The following is a 21,609-nucleotide window of genomic DNA, read 5'->3' as shown; positions in this document are numbered from 1 at the left end:
TGCCCTCAACAGGGCAGATAAAGTATGCCTGCGCAGGAGCCGTGACAGAAGTAAGAAGGAGGACCCAGAAAAATGAAGAAGAGCAGCATCCAATCCAGGTGAAAAAATATAGAAATTTATTAAGCCATGAAAAAATGCGACGTTTCGACCATCAAATGGTCTTTTTCAAGCATGCTTGAAAAAGACCATTTGATGGTCGAAACGTCGCATTTTTTCATGGCTTAATAAATTTCTATATTTTTTCACCTGGATTGGATGCTGCTCTTCTTCATTTTTCTGGGATTTCAGATGTCCAACTGGATCTTTGGATGGTGAGCGTGCATCCTTCTATTCCTGAGAGTGCTGTCAGCCATTCTGTGTATATGTAAGAAGGAGGACGTCATCGCTAGAAGATGGGAGGTGCTGGACCGGACCGCAACACCCACCGCATCGGACAACGCCCCCGGTAAGTATGATATAACTCGTTTTTCTTCTCTTTCAGGTTACATCGGGGGCTTATCTACAGCATTATAGAATGCTGTAGATAAGCCCCTGATGGCTGTGGCCACATCTTATAGGCCAAAAATAAAGTGACAGATTCCCTTTAATAGCTGTCTCTCTGTAATGTCTGTATGCAGTTTGACAGACAAGAGAGCACTAGCAAAGAGCCAAATACCCTTCCTGACTTCATGTAAACTGCTGATGCAAGTGGATTGCACTTGACAACAGGCATTTGACAGCAAGTTAGGTAGAAAGGAACGCCTAGTGGTGTGATTTCCATATCTGAAAGCATTTTTTTTAATATTTTTGCTTTTTATGACCACATAGTATGCAACTATTTGATTTCGTTAAAGGAAAGAAGCAAATCAAGGGCAGAACTCAAATTGCTGGAAAATTAATGTAGAAAATGACAAAGAAATAATTAATGACATAAATAGGGACCCTCCTCTATATTCACCAGACCAGGACCCTTGATATTAGGGTTGCCAAATAACCACTTAGAAAGCCAGTCTCGGGACTGCTCAATAGCTTACCATGTATGTCTTCTCTTCTGTGAGCACCTTCAACACAATGGTCTAACACACTTACCTGTAACAGCACAGTGATGAACATTGGGGTTGCTTATGTTAGATCCCAAATTTATACTTGGTCATTAATGGAATGTATTCATATCACTAGCTTTCAAAGGACATCATATACAGTAGGTCCCTTATCCAAAAATAACCCAATACATAGTGCATGGATATTGGTATATATGTGATATCTATGAATAGATGTCAATGGATTGACATTAATAGTAACATAGTTATTAAGGTTGAAGGGAGACTTTAAGTCCATCTAGCTCAACCCATATCCTATCCTAACCTGCCCTAACATGTTGATCCAGAGGAAGGCAAAACAAAACCCCATGTGGCAAACAGTAAGCTTCACTTAGGGGAAAAAAAATTCCTTCCCGACTCCACATACGGCAATCAGACTAGCTCCCTGGATCAACGCAATATTAAGGAAACTAGTGTATATAACCTGTAATATTATACTTTTCAAGAAAGGCATCCAGTCCCTTCATAAATTTTAGTAGTGAATCACTCATTACAACATCATACAGCAGAGAGTTCCATAGTCTCACTGCTCTTACAGTAAAGAATCTGTGTCTGTGATTATGCTTAAACCTCCTTTCCTCCAGACGTAGAGAATGCCCCCTTGTCCCCGTCACAGGTCTAAGACTAAAAAGATCGTTAGAAAGGTCTTTGTACTGTCCCCGCATATATTTATACATTGTAATAAGATCACCCCTAAGCCTTCGATTTTCCAAACTAAATAACCCCAAGTGTAATTGTGGCGCCCCTGAGGGTCCGGTCGCCACAGAGGTACTGCATCTAATCCAGAGGTGTGGTATCCCACCCTCAGGTAAGGAGGGATCACCACACAGGACTCCTAACACTCGCACCCAACACACACTAGTTTAGTCAGGGCAGCTGGGTGTACCCTTCGGGAGGATGGCCTCATCCCAGACTGGCTAGGAAAGGGTGTTGGGGGGTTAGTGGGGAAGGTAGGTAGAAGGGGAGGAGCTTAGGAAGTGGAGTGATTTAGAACAGCCAATCAGAGGAGTGAGTGGGTGGAGTTAAGCCTGAGGTAAAGGATCTTTCTGGAAGATCCAGTCAGTTGGTGGCAGGACAGCTGATAAGCAGGATGGACATGGAGGGAGTAGAGTCAGAGAGATACCTTTAAGAAGGAAGAAAGCTCCTAAGTGGGAAAGAAGGGTTCCTAGGGGCACGAGTTGTGCGAAAGACAACCATGGGGCCCGTATCCATAGAAGGAAGGCCCAGGCCAGAGTGAGGGAGCCGGCCCCTAAGTCTAGCGGAGTATACCAAATAAGGCTCAATTAGTAAGCCAGAGGCTGTAGTGACTGTAGTGCAACAGCCAAATCCACGAGCATTCCTCAAAAAGGCAGTTGTGGGAGTAAAGGACCCCAGGGCTTGACCCACGTCGCCAGGCAAGGTCCAAGGCTGCTGGATTGGGGACACTGCTTCTGAAGGCGCAGAACAGGAGAGTAAGGAGATCAGCGCAGAGAGAGAGTCGACGTGGCCTAGAAAGGTGAACACAAAGATGAGGCTTGAAAAGGTGTTCCTGATCTACCTGGGAGTTTGCCGGACCCCTCCCTCAGAGGACACAGTACCAAGTGGGCTACCGCATGCAGGAACTGTGAGTAAAGACCTTGAAATAGCACCCAACTGTGTCCTTGATGTCATTTTCAACTCGCCTGCCATACATTGCATTCACCATCACCGTCAGCGGCTCTCCAGTTCCATCTCAACTGCCCTGGGACACAGCTCTGCCCGTGGAGAGCTTCACCATCTTGGCTGCTTTAACACCGTCCCAGTGGATCTGCATCGCAGCGTTGGCTACCCTAGCCGAATACCACGAGTGAAGTCACGATTCCCCTTTTCCCAATTAATTATCCCACCATCTTCCCCCTCATTTGAAATTCCATCTTCTTTATTGGACACCCAGGGCCACGGACTGGGTCACCATATCCACCGTGACACTTTCCTCCTTAAAAGAGCCTGAAAGGCCGCGTACCATGTTTCCCCGGCCCTGCTGGGCATTCCATTTTTGGCGTCACAAACAGAATCATTGAGCTTGGCAAAGCTGGGTACCTAGAGCCTGGAAAAGCTGGGTACTGTGTGCCAGAGACCGCAACATAGTGAGTTCCAGAAGCCTTCATGTATAGTACACCAGCAGTTTAGTTATTCAGTGTAAATAGAGATTTATTGCAGTAATACTGTAGAGCGTTATTTGTGTTAAATGATAAGAATTTCATAAGCTAATAAGTGATCGCCATAACTGCACCATTGTTTACTGTGTCACCGTTACCAAGCACTGGTTAGATTGCTGCGTCACAGACAGTGCGCGCTAGCTGAGAGAGAAACCGCCATAACAGAGTGACAAGGCGTGCGCGTGCTGTGAGGGAAGAGCGGTGGTGGTGGCCAGAGAGAGTGAGGAGAAAAGGATGCCCGCCCACTGCCTGCGTGATCCGGGGTGAAGAAGAGTCCGTCAGCAGGGACGGCCCACCCCTGGCCATGCAGTGACAAGCATGGGGGCAGAGGAAGTCCCGCCCCGGGAAGTGATAAAACGAAGCAGGAGAAAGAGCAGAGAAAAAGTAGCGGTAATGGCGGTGGCAAGTGAGACATTGGCAGTGGCGTGCTACGTGGAAGGAGGCGAAGGTGATGGCCCAGCAGAGGGTGAGTCAACAGCTCCAAGACTTGACACTGACCGCGGTGGAGGAGAGGGAGTCGGAGCCGGTCCAACCATCAGGTCTGGAAGCTAAAACTGACCCAAGTAACGGGTCTACTGACACCCTGCTGGGTCCCCTACCTGTCCCTGCAGCCCCCATGCCTGGATGGGGTCACTATAACATAGCATGGGACAGGGCAGCAGAATTGGAAAATCCACGATGCATGCTGCAGCCTGAGAATATATCCCCAGCAGTACAGGCGCAGCAGGTGTCCTTCAAGTGGAAAAACCCGGGGAACAATTTGATCGGGTTCCCCGGGGAGGCCCCCTTAGAGGAACAGGAACCCCAGATCGAGGTCCTTAGCTGGGAGAACTATCAGGCCCATCAGGAATATGAACAAGTAGAGAAAGATAAGCAGTGTGCAGCTCGGCGACAAGAGATGCAGGAGCAGGACAAAAGGGCCAAACAGCAGATCTGCGAGGGCAGAGGTGTGAGACGGGGGTCCCTACACCAAGGCAAGGTGATTGAATTTAACTTACAACTGGGCTGGGGCTTCATCCATAAGCCAGGAATGGTGAATGATGTATTCGTAACCCGGCGGGATGTAGAGGCATGTCTGCCCAAGGGACACCCGGACTGGGATTTGTATCCCGGGGATGAGGTCAGCTACACCCGCCACTTGGGAAGACGGGGCTGATATGCCCTAAATGTTAGGAAAAACAGATCCGCTGCCCCTGCTGGCAAAGAACCTAGGCTAGGGTCAACTGTACCAGGGGTTAAAAATGTCACCAGGTCCCAGGCGACCAAAACTCCAATTGCAGGACACAACCTAATGGTGCATGAATGCGTTGAACATAAAATCTTTGTGTCACCCGCAGTGACCTGTGTCTATGAACCCACCCAGCCAGGGAGCAGCAAAAATGGAGGCTACCCTGAATGAAAGAAGTCTGAGTAAAAGAGTAAAGTGTTAAAACAAATGTATAAAGTTACCTGGTTAGGTTTGTTTTATGGTCCTGGTTAGGTGTGTTCCTTAACATTTCTTAAGGTTTTACAGAGACAATAGGGGCACTGAACTATGGGTGATCAAAACTTTTAATGTAAATAGTTAGCACTTCTTAGTGTGCTCCATCTTGGTTTTGCATCAGGCCTTTGGAAAGTGCCTTAATGCCACAGAACAAAAACCTGTTTGTCAAGGCCGAAAACGTGGTACAAAGTACAGATCAACTATGCCTTGTAGCCCGCCCAAGGCCTACGTGGGGGTTTACAGACGAGTCCCCCGCATCACATCAAAGGAAAATACCCCGGTCAGGGATGGACTGAACTGTGCAAGAAAAATGTTTTATTCAAATGAGTTACATAAATGTTTATATTTGAATGTTGAATCTTTGACATTTGATAAGAGTATTTATATTGAAGAGATGGTATTTTACCAATTCAAGTCTATAAGGTATATATTTAAGAAAGAATAGTTATTTGCAACATTTAAGAAAAAGCGCCTCCCATAAAGGGAAGAAAGTTACTTGGTGACTGTTATACCTGTTGTGATGCATCACTGAAAATTTTGTATGTTTCTCATAATATCTGTTTCTACTCTGTTCCAACCCGTGGATGTGCTGTGTTTAATGAGGGGGGTATGTGGTGCCCCTGAGGGTCCGGTCGACACAGAGGTACTGCACCTCTTCCAGAGGTGTGGTATCCCACCCTCAGGTAAAGAGGGATCACCACCCAGGACTCCTAACACTCACACCAAACACATACTAATTTAGTCAGGGCAGCTGGTTGTACCCTTCGGGAGGATGGCCTCATCCCCGACTGGCTAGGAAAGGGTGTTGGGGGGTTAGTGGGGAAGGTAGGTAGAAAGGGAGGAGCTTAGGAAGTGGAGTGATTTAGAACAGCCAATCAGAGGAGTGAGTGGGCGGAGTTAATCCTGAGGTAAAGGATCTTTCTGGAAGATCCAGTCAGTTGGTGGCAGGACAGCTGATAAGCAGGACGGACATGGAGGGAGTAGAGTCAGAGAGATACCTTTAAGAAGGAAGAAAGCTCCTAAGTGGGAAAGAAGGGGTCCTAGGGGCATGAGTAGTGCGAAAGCCAACCGTGGTGCCCGTTTTCATAGAAGGAAGGACCAGGCCAGAGTGAGGGAGCCGACCCCCAAGTCTAGCGGAGTATACCGAACAAGGCTCAACTAGTAAGCCGGAGGCTGTAGTGACTGTAGTGCGACAGCCAAATCCATGAGCTTTCCTCAAAAAGGCATCTGTGGGAGTAAAGGACCCGGGGCCTGACCCACGTTGCCCGGCAAGATCCAAGGCTGCTGGATTGGGGACACTGCTTCTGAAGGCGCAGGACAGGAGAGTAAGGAGATCAGCGCAGAGAGAGAGTCGACGTGGCCTAGAAAGGTGAACACAAAGAGGAGTCTTGAAAAGGTGTTCCTGATCTATCTGGGAGTTTGCCGGACCCCTCCCTCGGAGGACACAGTACTAAGTGGGCTACCGCATGCAGGAACTGTGAGTAAAGACCATGAAACTGCACCCAACTGTGTCCTTGGTGTCATTTACAACTCGCCTGCCATACACTGCATTCACCATCACCGTCACCAGCTCACCAGTTTCATCTCAACTGCCCTGGGACACAGCTCTGCCCGTGGAGAGCTTCACCATCTTGGCAGCTCTAACACCATCCCAGTGGAACTGCATCGCAGCATTGGCTACCCTAGCCGAATACCACGGGTGGTCTCACAATTTCCCTTTTCCCAAGTAATTATCCCACCATCTTCCCCCTCATTTGAACTTCCATCTTCTTTATTGGACACCCAGGGCAACTGACCGGGTCACTATCTCCACCGTGACACTTTCCTCCTTAAAAGAGCCTGAAAGGCCCGGTACTGAGTTTCCCCAGCCCTGCTGAGCGTTCCATAATAACCTGTCTTGGTATTGCAGTCCCCCCAGTTCCCTAATAACCCTTCTGATAGTGTTGGCCCCTTTAAAAATAGTCTCGGGGCGAAATGGTAGATGAGGATGAGGAAAAAGCCAATATGCTAAATGACTTTTTTCAACAGTATTTACACAAGAAAATCCCATGACAGATAACATGATCAGTGATAAAAATTCTCCATTAAATGTCACCTGCTTAACCCAGCAGGAAGTACGGCGGAGTCTAAAAATCACTAAAATTGACAAATTCCTGGGCCCGGATGGGATACACCCCCGAGTACTGAAGGAATTAAGTACAGTCATAGATAGACCATTATTTTTAATCTTTAAAGGTTCCATAATAAGTGGGTCTGTACCACAGGACTGGCATATGGCAAATGTAGTGCCAATATTCAAAAAGGGGACAAAAACTGAACTTGGAAATTATAGAACAGTAAGTTTAACCTCAACTGTGGGTAAAATCCTGGAGGGTTTTCTAAGAGATACTATACTGGAGTATCTGAAGAAGAATAACCTCATGACCCAATATCAACATGGGTTTACAAGTCATTTAGCATATTGGCTTTTTCCTCATCCTCATCCAACATTTCGCCCAGACTATTTTTAAAGGGGCTAACACTATCATTTTTTAGTTTCTTACTATTTATGTACTTAAAGAATATTTTGGGATTATTTTTACTTTCTCTGGCAATGAGTCTCTCTGTCTCAATCTTTGCTGCCTTGATTTGCTTTTTAAAGAATTTATTTAATTTTCTTTATTTAATGCCTAACCACTACCTACTTGCTTTAATTCTCTAAATTCTATATTTTTGTCACTTATTGCTCCTCTTACAGCTTTGTTTAACCATAGTGGTCTCCTCCTATTTCTAACATGTTTATTCCCATACGGTATATATTGTACACAGGTCCTATTCAGGATGCTAATAAACGTCTCCCATTTGATTTGTGCATTTTTATGTCTCAGGATATCGTCCCAGTTAATTGCACCAAGATCATCTCTCATCCGTTGGAAATTTGCTTTCCTGAAGTTTAGTGTCCTTGTAACCCCTCTACTACACATCTTATTAAAGGACACCTGAAAACTTATTATTTTGTGATCACTATTACCCAAGTGACCCTCAACCCTTATATTTGATATGCGGTCTGGCCTGTTGGTTAATATTAGGTCTAGCAGTGCCCCCCCGCTTGTTGGGTCCTGAACCAGTTGTGAAAGGTAATTGTCTCTCATAGTTGTCAAAAGCCTATTACCTTTGCTGGAACTGCAGGTTTCGGTTCCCCAATGTATTTCAGGGTAATTGAAGTCCCCCATAATAATGACTTCTCCTTGAGTTACCGCTTCATTTATTTGCTTTATGAGGATATTCTCTGTTGCTTCCATTATTTTTGGAGACTTATAACAAACCCCTATCAGTAATTTATTATTTTTCCCCTCCCCCTTATCTCCACCCACAGGGACGCTAAATTTTCATTAGATTCATATATATTATCACGCAGGATGGATTTTAAGGATGATTTTACATAGAAACACACACCTCCCCCTCGCTTATTTGTACGGTCAATTCTGTACAGACTATAGCCCTGTAAATTAACCGCCCAGTCATGGCTCTCATCCAGCCATGTCTCAGATATCCCCACCATGTCATAATTATGTTCCAACAAAATTAACTCTAATTCCTCCATTTTGTTGGCGAGGCTTCTGGCATTAGTATACAAGCACTTTATGTATCTCTCTACATCTCTATTCTTTCTTAAATTATTAACTGTTCTAACCCCACCCCCCATGCCACCCCCACCCCCAATTTCATTATTTGTGCCCAGGTCTCTATCTGCACTGTCTTCCCATTCCTATAAAAGGAATACCCTCCCCCCGTCCCTAGTTTAAGCACTCCTCCAACCTTCTAGCCATTTTCTCCCCCAGCCCAGCTGCACCCTCCCCATTGAGGTGCAGCCCGTCCCTAGCATAGAACCTGTATCCAACTGAGAAGTTGGCCCAGTTCTCCAGGAACCCAAACCCCTCCTTCCTACACCAATTCCTGAGCCACTTATTAACCTCCCTAATCTCCTGTCGCCTCTCTGGCGTGGCACGTGGTACAGGAAGTATTTCCAAAAATACCACCTTGGAGGTCCTTTCTTTAAGCTTGCAGCCTAATTCCCTGAAATCATGTTTAAGGACCTTGCACCTACCTCTAACTTTGTCATTTTTGCCAATGCGCACCATGACCGCTGGATCCTCACCAGCCTCTCCCAGTAATCTGTCAACCCAATCAGCGATGTGTCGGACTCGAGGGCCAGGTAGGCAGCACACCGTTCGACGATCCCTGTCTTTGTGACAGATTGCCCTATCTGTTCCCCAAATAATAGATTCCCCCACTACCAGCACCCGTCTGGCCAGCCCTGCTCTCCTATTTCCCCCCTTACAGGAGCAGACACTCCTCCGGCTTTAGAGGACATGCCTTGCTGCAGCAGTGCTACTCCTGCACTGACACTCCCCTCATCTGCCAACTGAGCAAACTTATTGGGGTGCGCCAGATCAGGACTAGCCTCCCTAGCGCTCTTCCCTCTACCCTGCCTTCTTACTGTCACCCAACTGGCTGCTTCACTGTCTTGCAGCTCCAACCTAGCATCCCCCCCTCATCTATCCCATTGAGCATCTGCTCAGTGAGCAGAAGACTCCTTTCCATATTGTCTATGGATCTCAGTTTTGCCAGCTGCACATTTAGATCTAGTATCTGGGCTTCCAAATGCACAGCGTGCTCACATCTCGCACAGCAGTATGCACCCTCGACCGGCTGTTAAAGAATTGCATACATGTGGCAAGATGTACACTGGATGGCATTGGCAATAGTGGAGCACATCCTAATGGGGATAGCACCAGACAGAAAAGATAAGTAAAAATAAATAAAAAGTATTAATAAAATATAACAGTAATTCAGTAATACCTCCCTTTTAAACTCCCTGAATCCAAAGTCACTGAATCACAAGTCACACACTTACCACAGTTCGCACTTACACTCCCCTCACACTCAGCTTGTTCACTTGCTCAGGCAGAAGAATTAAAAGAGATTTTTTTTCCCCTTTTACCAGCAAACCACCCTGCTGGTCAATGCACTTTCAAAAGGAGTTGAGCCCCAACCAGCTACCCCTTATAAACCCTTAACGATGAACCCCCACCCTTAATTAACCCCTTTTGAATATAGTTACACCTTAAGATTTAAATGCAATATAGTTAACCCTTAAAAACACAGATAGTAAAATAAGAGATTAACCCTGTAAATGTAGCATTATGGAGATTTTGAAGAAGACTTACGAAATATTAATTACACATCTCATATTAATCCATCTGCGTTTGCCTTGGGTTCAGATAGTTTTAATAGGGGGGTGATTTGTGATTTTTTTTATTTTTGTTATAGTTTTTAAAACTTTTTTTTTCCACAATTTTTATTGACTGCAAAAGGAGACTTAAAGCTGCAATTGTCCGGTCACCTGTGCTAAACATAGCAGGATTTCAGCACTGGCATGCATAGCTAAAATTATGATTTATAAATGTCGGCCATGAGTCGGCGTTCTCATGAGATTTACTATGACAGGCATGTTGGTCTTTTGCAGACAGCTGGCTGTCATGACAACTCATCGTCGCCCTGCAGTAACGTGACAGAGGCACTGATGGAGGAAATTTGTGATGTACTTCCAGCTGGTTTGTGTTAAATCTCGTTGTCATTGATTGACTGCGGGATGTAACAGGTTAACAGCCATGGGTGGAGCACCACTCCATCTGTGGCTGTTAGTGGCACTTGATGGTAGATTATATTAGCCATCAACTGCGGGGAAAGATGCGGGCTCACCGTCAGAGACCACATGAAAGGCAGGAACACTACCTTTGACGTGAAGGGGTTAAACCTATTTATAGTCCCTATCCACTTACGCTAATTGGTGCCGACATACAGCCTCTCTTCCACAATTTCTGAGGAGACATGATGCTTTGTGGTCCTGTGACCCCTTTTTCCCCTGTGGTAGCGGTGCTCGCGCAAGCGCAGAGTCACCAGGAAAGAGAATAGTGAAACAACAAAACCTTATTGTGCTTGTGAGACCTCTAAAATAGATCGTAGTGGGTGGTTACCATTATGGAATATATCAATGTTAATAAATGTTTAACTCCAAATCAACATGGATTTATGAAAGATCGCTCCTGTCAAACTAACCTGATCAGCTTCTATGAGGATGTAAGCTCTCAAATGGACCAAGGAGAATCGTTGGATGTCATTTATCTCGACTTTTGTAAAGCATTTGACACTGTCCCACATAAAAGATTGGTAAGTAAGATGAGAAAGCTTGGGCTAGGGGAAAATGTGTGTAGATGGGTAGGTAGCTGGCTTAGTGATAGAAAACAAAGAGTGGTTATTAATGGTGCATACTCAGATTGGGCCAGGGTTACTAGTGGGGTACCACAGGGTTCTGTATTGGGCCCCCTACTATTTAATATATTTATTAGTGATCTAGTGGATGGCTTACACAGTAAAATATCAGTATTTGCAGGTGATACAAAACTATGTAAGGTAGTTAACACAAAGGAGGACAGTTTGCAACTACAGACAGATTTGAGTAAATTGGAGAATTGGGCTGAAAAATAGCAAATGAGGTTTAACACAGATAAGTGTAAGGTTATGCACATGGGAAGGAGAAACAGATGCTATAATTACTTACTAAATGGGAAACTGCTGGGGAAATCAGACATGGAAAAAGACTTAGGCATCTTAGTCAATAAGAAGCTAAATTGGAGTGCCCAGTGTCAGGCAGCTGCCACCAAAGCAAATAGGGTCATGGGATGCATTAGAAGAGGTCTGGGGACACAAGATGAAAACATAATTCTCCCTCTGGACAAATCACTCGTCAGACCACACTTGGAATATTGTGTGCAATTTTGGACACCGGTGCTCAAGAAAGACATTACTGAACTTGAAAGGGTTCAAAGGCGGGCTACTAAAATGATAAATGGAGTTGGTTCACTACAATACCCAGAAAGGTTTTCAAAATTAGGTCTATTTACTCTAGAAAAGAGAAGACTTAGGGGAGACATAATATATATGTACAAGTATATCAGAGGGCAATACAGAGATCTCTCCAATGAACTGTTTGTACCAAGGACTGTGACAAGAACAAGGGGGCATTCTCTTCGTTTGGAGGAAAGACAATTTCTGCACCAGCATAGAAGAGGGTTCTTCACGGTAAGAGCAGTGAGGCTCTGGAATTCTCTTCCTGAGGAAGTGGTGATGGCCAACTCACTGAATGTATTTAAGAAAGGAATGGATGCTTTTCTTGTGAGTAACAGTATAGAAAGTTACGAATGACAGAATATTATAGGTAGATGGTTGACCCAGCTTAGGGGAAGACATTTTTTTCCCTATGGAGAAAATTGGCTTCTACTCTGTGGGTTTTTTGCCTTCCCCAGGATCAACAATGCAGAACACCTGCACTAAAAATAGGCTGAACTAGATGGACATAAGGTCTTCCTTCAGCCTTCAAAACTTTGTTACTATGTTACATTGGTAAGAAAGCAATTCAACATAGGTACCAAAATCATGCTCAATTATATATGTATGAAAAAACCGTGAAATTGGTACTAATATCATGGACTGAAATAGGGACTGATCGCAAAATGAAACCGCACAGACCACATAAAAATACGATCATACAGTCCAGAAATATTGTGAAAATATTCATGCAAAATCCTTTATTATATAAAAAACATACAGGTAAGGTAAAACACCACATTTGTGCAAACAGCAAGAAAAGCTGATGGCACTTACACGTCACACTGACACCTCATCATTATAGCATATAATAGGAAAAAGAGATCATCATAAATACATTCCCCTGTGTCTAACATAGAGATTAATAGTACCCAAGTCACTTCACAAAATCCTATGCCAAAAGGCAAATAAAAGCCCCCTGAAGAAGGAGCAGGGCTCCGAAACGTGCGTCGGGGAGACACTTGGACACCGAACGCTGTGGCCTCTTGCCCCCTGTTGTCGTTCAGCCTATTAGGTATGACTGTTTCCCTATTTGTTGGTTGTGATCGTTATGTGAGTGCCCTATGTATAGGCTCTCACTTATGTACTAGCTGAGTCTCACTTTTATTTGCCTTTTGGCATAGGATTTTGTGAAGTGACTTGGGTACTATTAATCTCTATGTCAGACACAGGGGAATGTATTTATGATGATCTCTTTTTCCTATTATATGCTATAATGATGAGGTGTCAGTGTGACGTGTAAGCGCCGTCAGCTTTTCTTGCTGTTTGCACAAATGTGGTGTTTTACCTTACCTGTATGTTTTTTATATTATAAAGGATTTTGTATGAATTTTTTCACAATATTTCTGGACTGTATGATTGTATTTTTCTGTTGGTCTGTATGTTACATTGGTAACCAGATCTCCTAACAAATGCATGGGGGACCAATCACAAATTTAAAATAAAATGTAGGTAAGAGCAATTGTAAAAATAAAATTTCAGTACAAATGTGTAAACAAAAATCCTTTTCAGGATATGCTCCTCTGAAAATTTAAAGTGTTACCGTCGTTTTAATTTTTATTTCATAAATCAATAGCACACATGAAAATGAGAAACTTTGATATCTTATCAAAATAAGTTGTTTTTTTTTCTCTGTCAAAATTGATCAGTCATTATCAAAATTCTCCATTCTGAGGCAAAATCTGTATTCAGTGAAGACAGACTTTCCCCTTACTGAGATAGGAGAGGCTGTCATGTGACCCTAAGGTCCTGGCAGGATCTTCAGTCTTTGCTGAGATTGAACGATGGAGAAAGGAGATTTCAGCTTTCAGTTCTTTGCCCCACATTCAATTTATCTGTCTGTCCCTGCTAACAGCTGACTGCACTGGTTATTCCAGTCAGCTGAGTCCTGCCACTGCTGGCTTATTCTGTGTGCCGACACAGGGAGGCTGAGGCAGGAGGCAGCGGGAAGGTCTGCTAGAGAATATGGGTGTGGTTTCTGATGTGAAAATACATCAAGTTTCTGCCAGACAGCAAAATTTTAGACTGGATGTGAGCAGTTCCTCCAGAATAAGGATAGAGATGGTTACATCCCGAAGTGTGGTATCTAGGCAACAGTGTAGAATGCTGTCAGGGAGTTTATTAAAAACTGTCACCATTCTGCAGCCTAGGTTCTCACACAGAATAGGAAAAAAGCCTGGACAACACCTTTAAGGAAATAACAAAACATGGCAGTAAGGTTTCAATTTTTCTATACTGCCAGAGTAGTGGAAATTAAAGCATTACACATTGAATCCTATAGCACCATTCAGGTCCTCCAGAGTGGGAGATGCTCTTTGTAACTGGCAGCACATGAAATCAATGATCTTCTCAAAAAGTAAACATGAAAGATATTAAAATCTAAATGTCAGAATAGCATTGTGTGACATTTCAGAGTCTTGATTCATGTTATTTTCGCACAGAGGGATATCAGTGACAACCAATAAATGTAGAAAAAGGTTAGACATTGATTTAGCAATGTAGTCATAGATAATAGTGGTGATGTATGAAGCCCTGATGGATTCCTCATTTACCTCTATAGTTATGTACGTGTCTTCTGTGAGCAAGAGATCTATGTGCCGAGGTTCAAATTGATCACCAGAGATTTAAAGATTTTTTTTTAATTCAGAGAAGCCAAGGAATATATACTATAGCTATGGGCACTGGCGCACTTAGTATCTTTATGTTTGAAGCATGATATGTGGGAAAAGGTTGAAAAGTTCCAGGAAGCAGAATACTTTTGCAAGGCACTGTATTACTACAGAAAAGACCAGACTATGTACGAGTCTTGTATTCATCATCACCAGTGAAATATTTCTTGATTTGAAGACCTTGTCCAGTGACTTCATTTTTTATTTGCCCAAAGCTATTCTTCTATTGACTTTTGGTGTCATTGCTGCATACTGACTGGTCACTGATTGGAGTAGGTTGAAGTCCTTTACAACTTCCAGTTTGTCGCCGTCCATCACAAATGTTTCCCAGTTGTACCTAGCAGTAGTGAATGTATTTGTCTTCTTTGTATTAGTAATTAGTGTTGAGCATTCCGATACCGCAAGTATCGGGTATCGGCCGATACTTGCTGTATCGGAATTCCGATACCGACTTCCGATATTTTTTCAATATCGGAATTCGGCATCGGAATCGGAAGTTCAGTTGATTGACGGCCTGACGTCATCATGATGCGCGGTGTGTGCGCATCATGATGCGCCGTCATTTCGGGCCTTCCGGGGGTCTCTGCCGGCCTGCCGGGGGGCTGTGCCGGCCTGCCGGGGGGCTGTGTGGACTGCCCGGGGTCTGTACCGGCCTGCCGGGGGGCTGTGCCGGCCTGCCGGTGGTCTGTGCACCCTGTGGGGGTCTGTACCGGCCTGCCGGGGGGCTGTGCCGGCCTGCCGGGGGGCTGTGCTGATGTCCGGGGGTCTGTGCAAGCATCGTCCGATGGGACTACAAGTCCCATCGGGCGATGCCTGCTACCATGACAGTGATTGACACATTAGCCAATGATGGGACAGTAGTAGTCCCATCATCCGGCTAATGTGTTAAATGTTAAAAAAAAAAAAAAAAAAAAATACTACATACATACTACATGCATGCTACATACATACTACATGCTACATACATACTACATGCATGCTACATACATACTACATACTACATACATGCTACATGCATGCTACATACATACTACATGCTACATACATACTACATACATGCTACATACATACTGCATGCTACATACATACTACATACATACTACATACATACTACATACATACTACATGCATGCTACATACATACTACATATATACTACATGCATGCTACATACATACTACATGCTACATACATACTACATATATACTACATACATACTACATACATGCTACATACATACTACATACATACTACATACATACTACATGCATGCTACATACATACTACATGCATGCTACATACATACTACATGCATGCTACATACATACTACATGCTACATACATACCACATACATACTACATACATACTACATACTACATATATACTACATGCATGCTACATACATACTACATGCTACATACATACCACATACATACTACATACATACTACATGCTACATACATACTACATATATACTACATGCATGCTACATACATACTACATGCTACATACATACCACATACATACTACATACATACTACATACATACTACATGCTACATACATACTACATATATACTACATGCATGCTACATACATACTACATGCTACATACATACCACATACATACTACATACATACTACATACATACTACATGCTACATACATACTACATATATACTACATGCATGCTACATACATACTACATGCTACATACATACCACATACATACTACATACATGCTACATATATACTACATGCATGCTACATACATACTACATATATACTACATGCATGCTACATACATACTACATGCTACATGCATGCTACATACATACTACATACATACTACATGCTACATACATACCACATATATACTACATACATACAATACATTCATACAATACATACATAGACATACAGTACATATAACATAGAGTAACATACTTACCAATACTTGTCACATTGTTCCCCGAAGCCATTGTCTTTTCCGGGATAAATATTAACATAACAAACCACAAAAATACTCACCCACGATCCGAAGCAGTCCACGAGTGTGTCCCACGACGATCTTGGGTAGAGAACTGCAGCATCAGATGATGCTGCCGTTCTCTACGGGCTGCAGGAATCCAATGACGGAAGGTAGGTATCCTTCCGCACTGTATTCCTCCGCCACTTAAAAAAAAAAAGTCCCTAGTCTCACTTTATGCCATTGCTGCGTGGGAATTTCCCACACAGCAATGGCATAAAGTGAGACTAGGGACTTTTTTTTTTTTAAGTGGCGGAGGAATACAGTGCGGAAGGATACCTACCTTCCGTCATTGGATTCCTGCAGCCCGTAGAGAACGGCAGCAACAGCTGATGCTGCAGTTCTCTACCCAAGATCGTCGTGGGACACACTCGTGGACTGCTTCGGATCGTGGGTGAGTATTTTTGTGGTTTGTTATGTTAATATTTATCCCGGAAAAGACAATGGCTTCGGGGAACAATGTGACAAGTATTGGTAAGTATGTTACTCTATGTTATATGTACTGTATGTCTATGTATGTATTGTATGAATGTATTGTATGTATGTAGTATATATGTGGTATGTATGTAGCATGTAGTATGTATGTAGTATGTATGTAGCATGCATGTAGCATGCAGTATGTATGTAGCATGCATGTAGTATATATGTAGTATGTATGTAGCATGTAGTATGTAGCATGCATGTAGTATATATGTAGTATGTAGCATGTAGTATGTATGTAGCATGCATGTAGTATATATGTGTTATGTATGTAGCATGTAGCATGCATGTAGTATATATGTAGTATATATGTGGTATGTATGTAGCATGCAGTATGTATGTAGCATGCATGTAGTATATATGTAGTATGTATGTTGCATGTAGTATTTATGTAGTATGAATGTAGCATGTATGTAGTATGTAGTATGAATGTAGCATGTATGTAGTATGCATGTTGTATGTATGTAGCATGTAATTTTTTTTTTTTTTTTTTTTTTTACATTTAACACATTAGCCGGATGATGGGACTACTACTGTCCCATCATTGGCTAATGTGTCAATCACTGTCATGGTAGCAGGCATCGCCCGATGGGACTTGTAGTCCCATCGGACGATGCCTGCACAGACCCCCGGAGCCTGCACAGACCACCGGCAGGCCGGCACAGCCCCCCGGCAGGCCGGCACAGCCCCCCGGCAGGCCGGCACAGCCCCCCGGAGCCTGCACAGACCCCCTGGCAGGCCGGCACAGCCCCCCGAAAGGCCCGTACAGACCCCAGAGAGGCTGTACAAGGGCAGGAAAGGGTTTTTCTTATTCCGATACCGGAAGTCCCATAGACTTGAATGGGACTTCCGGTATCGGAATCGGCGATACCGATACTTTTTTTAAAGATCGGCCGATACCATCCGATACGATACTTTGAAGTATCGGACGGTATCGCTCAACTCTATTAGTAATAGTCCCATGCTCAAGCTTTCCATCTTGATACTCCATAATAAGTCCTTCATTCTATCTGCTCTTGTTATCAATGTTGTATCATCTGCGTATTTAAAATTGTTGAAAATTCATCCAGCAGTTTTGATTTCTTCATCGTTTCGGCAAGTCCAGCTTTCCTGAAAATAGCTTCTGCATATAAGTTGAAGAGAAATGGTGGCAGGATGCAGCCTTGTCTAATGCCTCGCTCTACTTCCATGTCCCGTTCAGACTGTTGCTTCTTGGTTGATGTAAAGGATTCTAATGAGGCTGATCAGATGGTTCGGCACATCCATATCGTTCATGGTATTCTAAAGTTTCTGGCGATCAACACAGTCGTAGGCTTTGCTGTAGTCAATTAAGCAAATATAGATCTCCTTGTTGTATTCTTTGGCCATTTCCATTATCCATCTAATGTTAGCAATTACATTTCTTGTTCCTCTGCCTTTTCTGATTCCTGATTGTCAATCTGGCAGGTCTTTGTCAAAGTAAGGCTGCAGCAGTCTTTGTAGGATCTTCAGCAGTATTTTGCTAACATGAGGTGTGAGCGCAATAGTTCGATAGTTTCCACAGTCGGTAGCATCTCCCTTCTTGGGAAAAGGAATGCACCCGGATCATGTCCAGTCTTTGGGTCATTTACCAGTTGTCCATATCTGTTGATACAGGCGTGTGATGACATCAACTACTACTTCAGAAGACTTTATTACCTCTATTGGAATATTGTCACATCCAGACCATTGTTTTTTTGACAGAAGCTTTATCGAACCAATGACTTTGTCTTTCAAGATGTTCGGTTCGTTATCGTTTCCAGTATCAGTTTCTTTCCGTATCACTGAGTCGTTCTTGTAGAGGTGCTTCTTATATTCATTCCATCTTTCCTTGATCTGTTCTGGCTAAGTTAGTTTGTTCTCATTAATGTCTTCCAACATTCCCACTCTTGGTTAAAACTTTAATCGTACAGTCAGAATATATGCCAGTTACTAGTGTTTAAAAGGTGGACTGATTACTGTATGTTATGGAGAATATGTAGAAAATTTGAAATTTTTATAAAGGACACTATAAGGGAATGTCCAAATGCGATAGCAAATCCATGGCAAATCTGCTTGAGTATTTTGTGGCAAATCCACAGCAAAATCCTTATGTTTAACTCATGCAACAAGATTTGTTGTGAACTTCATGGCACGCAGCGGAAATACAGTTGGTTCACCATGGCAATTTGCACACGAGAAATAAACAATGAACTACAGGATCAGCCATGTAACTGGGATTTTAAAGTCTCATGAACAGGAATTTTTCAGCACAGAAATTGATCTGCAGTGCGGATTTTAAAATCTGCAAGATATTAATTTTGTTGCTCATTTTCACTCTAAATTTTAACCCTTTCGATGTAGAGGGCTAAAATATCTGCAAAACCAACCAGATAAATGATTTGACTGCGGATTCCCTGTGGCTTGCCCTTTGGAAGTACCCTTAAAGGGAAGCAGGCTTTTGCTACCTCATCTGCGAGCCGCATAATGTAGGTAAAGAGAAGATGAATCCTACAATGCATCACTTAGATTATTGGGTGCAGCTGTTCTGACAGGATCAGAGCGTTTAGATTTAGACTGAAGCAGAGCTGAGAAAGCTAACCCCACCCACACCAGGCTCTCCATGTGCAAAAGCCATAGACAGTGAGGTGCATATCACAGGAGGGGGCATTGCCAGACTAAAGTTAATCTGTTAGTGATAAATTCTTCACAGTTAGTAAATAGCAGCACGCAATTTAACATGTGACACATCCCTGAATTCTGTATTTCAGCCTCTATCTCCTCTTGCTTTCAGATACATAGCAAAAACCTGCTGACAGATTCCCTTTAAGCTGAAATCCAAATCTCCCGCACTCTTGACTGCGTGGCACTGTCTTCTTGCTCCTGAGTGCTTTGGCTGCCATTTTTATGTGATTTATAACTGACATATGATTCTGATTCCTTCTGAATTCTGTTTTTGTTGATGTAGAGGCCACAACCGACGTCATCCAACTATTGAAGTTATAACTTTCCCTTCACTGTCATAAAATTAAACATTATCTTAACATCCTGTTTCTTTTGAAATTGTAAGATTAATACTATTTACCCCATATGAAGTGTTTGGCTTTTTCGACATGTGTGTCTTTCTGCTTGTAAATTATGTTTTAAAAAGAAGGACACAAGCGTACATAGGGTAGTATTGTATGATGAAGGTAAAACGGGGGGTGAGAGAGGTGCTCACCTGAGTGGGTTCTGAATATCACACCACTAATAAATGCGCGTAGTGTTGTAAGCTGCTACAGTCACGTCTGCGGATAGAAGAGACTTTTCTTCATGTAGATTGGAGACTGGTTAGGAGGTAGACATTTAGCTGACCGCGCTGCTATGTAGAATGAGTAGTTCCACGCTGGTGGTCGTGCTTCTAGTAGTCTTCATTTACGCGTTTCGGGTCCGTAGCGAACCCTTTCTGAAACCAAAAGTACAATAAATATAAATAATTAGGTAGAACATAGGAATATTTTCTGCACTGTGCATTGTAAGAAAAAAATCCAGAGAATACTGTTACGCTAATGCAATTATATGTTACATAATCTCACCAAATCAGTCATGCTACGGTATATATTACATAGCAAGAAATGCCTTGCTGAAATGCATGGCAACTCAACACAAAGCCAAAATACTTGCAAATCTTGTTATGGAAAGAATGACTATTTCCTTACCTAAAAGACTCTATAGATCTTTACAATTCCCGTGGCTTTAATTCATAAAACGTAATCCTCCCTGAAATTTCCATAATCTACTTCCTACTCACCCACATCTTTCTTTTGAAGAGTATTCATCAACTTCTGCAGATTTTTTTGTTACTGTAAAGCAGCAAACTAGTAAAACTGTCATGAATTGTATTGCTTTATATTAAAAAATAAACCACATTTTAATGAGAATTAATGTGAAGAACAGTTTGGAGACCTTGAAGTGATGCTGTTTACAGAAGTCAAGCTTTTAATATTTTTTTATTGCAAATAATATGATAGAATGACAATGAATGGATCCTATGTCCACCCATCATTTCACGTAGTGTTAATGGCACTCACCCATGACAGGCTCTGGGAGGGGCCCCTGAGGTTAAGCCCCGGTTTAGGGGCATTTAAAGTGCACAAAACAATTTAGATAGCTAAACTACTTCTCTCTCAACATCCCTATACATATGCATATTTGGTTTGGTCCAGTATCAAAAGTGTTTTAATCAGCAGTGAAGTAAGTCACTTATTCACCAAGATCAGGCTTTAAAATCCAATATGCCTGTGCCTTCATTCCTCCAACAACATGTGTTTGAAGAGAATCGGGAAACACATATATAATACATATTAGATTCTCGGAAAGTCCTGGTAAAATTTGTTGGGTTGTCCTACTCTGATACCTTATACCAAACTTGACAACACTCCAAAAATTTCTGAGAAGCTTCCAGAGGAATGGAATACCTCCTGGACTTCCATGTGAGTTGGCGGATCTCCAAGGCTCTAGCCAAAAGTGATCTAAACATCATGGAATCCAGCATTTCCCAAAAGTTTAGTTATACACTGGTGTTTTGAGGAGTCAGGGAGCAAACTGCAGAGGGTCAGAGAATGGATAGTAATAGGTGGTAAGGGTGTAGTAATGAAAAAGGGATGTGGCTACATATGAGGGGCGATCCAAAAGTAATGATAATCAATAATAAATACAATGAATATAGTAAAAAAAAAAATATATTTTTCTACATAGTCTCCTAACAAGTCTATACATTTAGTCCA

At 42.8% G+C, this 21,609-nt stretch overlaps 1 protein-coding gene and 1 long non-coding RNA gene across 2 annotated transcripts in view; one reads left to right on the top strand and one right to left on the bottom strand.

Annotated features, from left to right (window-relative positions):
* RGS5 (regulator of G protein signaling 5) overlaps window positions 1-21,609 on the top strand; it is a 173,276-nt gene that overhangs the window by 12,922 nt on the left and 138,745 nt on the right. The window lies entirely within an intron of this gene.
* LOC141085946 (uncharacterized) overlaps window positions 1-21,609 on the bottom strand; it is a 111,219-nt gene that overhangs the window by 15,124 nt on the left and 74,486 nt on the right. The window contains exon 3 of the long non-coding RNA XR_012231445.1: window positions 20,064-20,288. This is a non-coding gene — a long non-coding RNA (uncharacterized lncRNA). The remainder of the gene's footprint in view (window positions 1-20,063; window positions 20,289-21,609) is intronic.

Source organism: Dendrobates tinctorius, unplaced genomic scaffold, assembly GCF_039654945.1.
Source record: "Dendrobates tinctorius isolate UK_male_01 unplaced genomic scaffold, ASM3965494v1 ptg000029l, whole genome shotgun sequence".
Classification (NCBI taxonomy): Eukaryota; Metazoa; Chordata; class Amphibia; order Anura; family Dendrobatidae; genus Dendrobates; species Dendrobates tinctorius.
The sequence above is the reverse complement of the archived record's forward strand: the minus strand, read 5'-3'. Positions and strand labels throughout refer to the sequence as shown.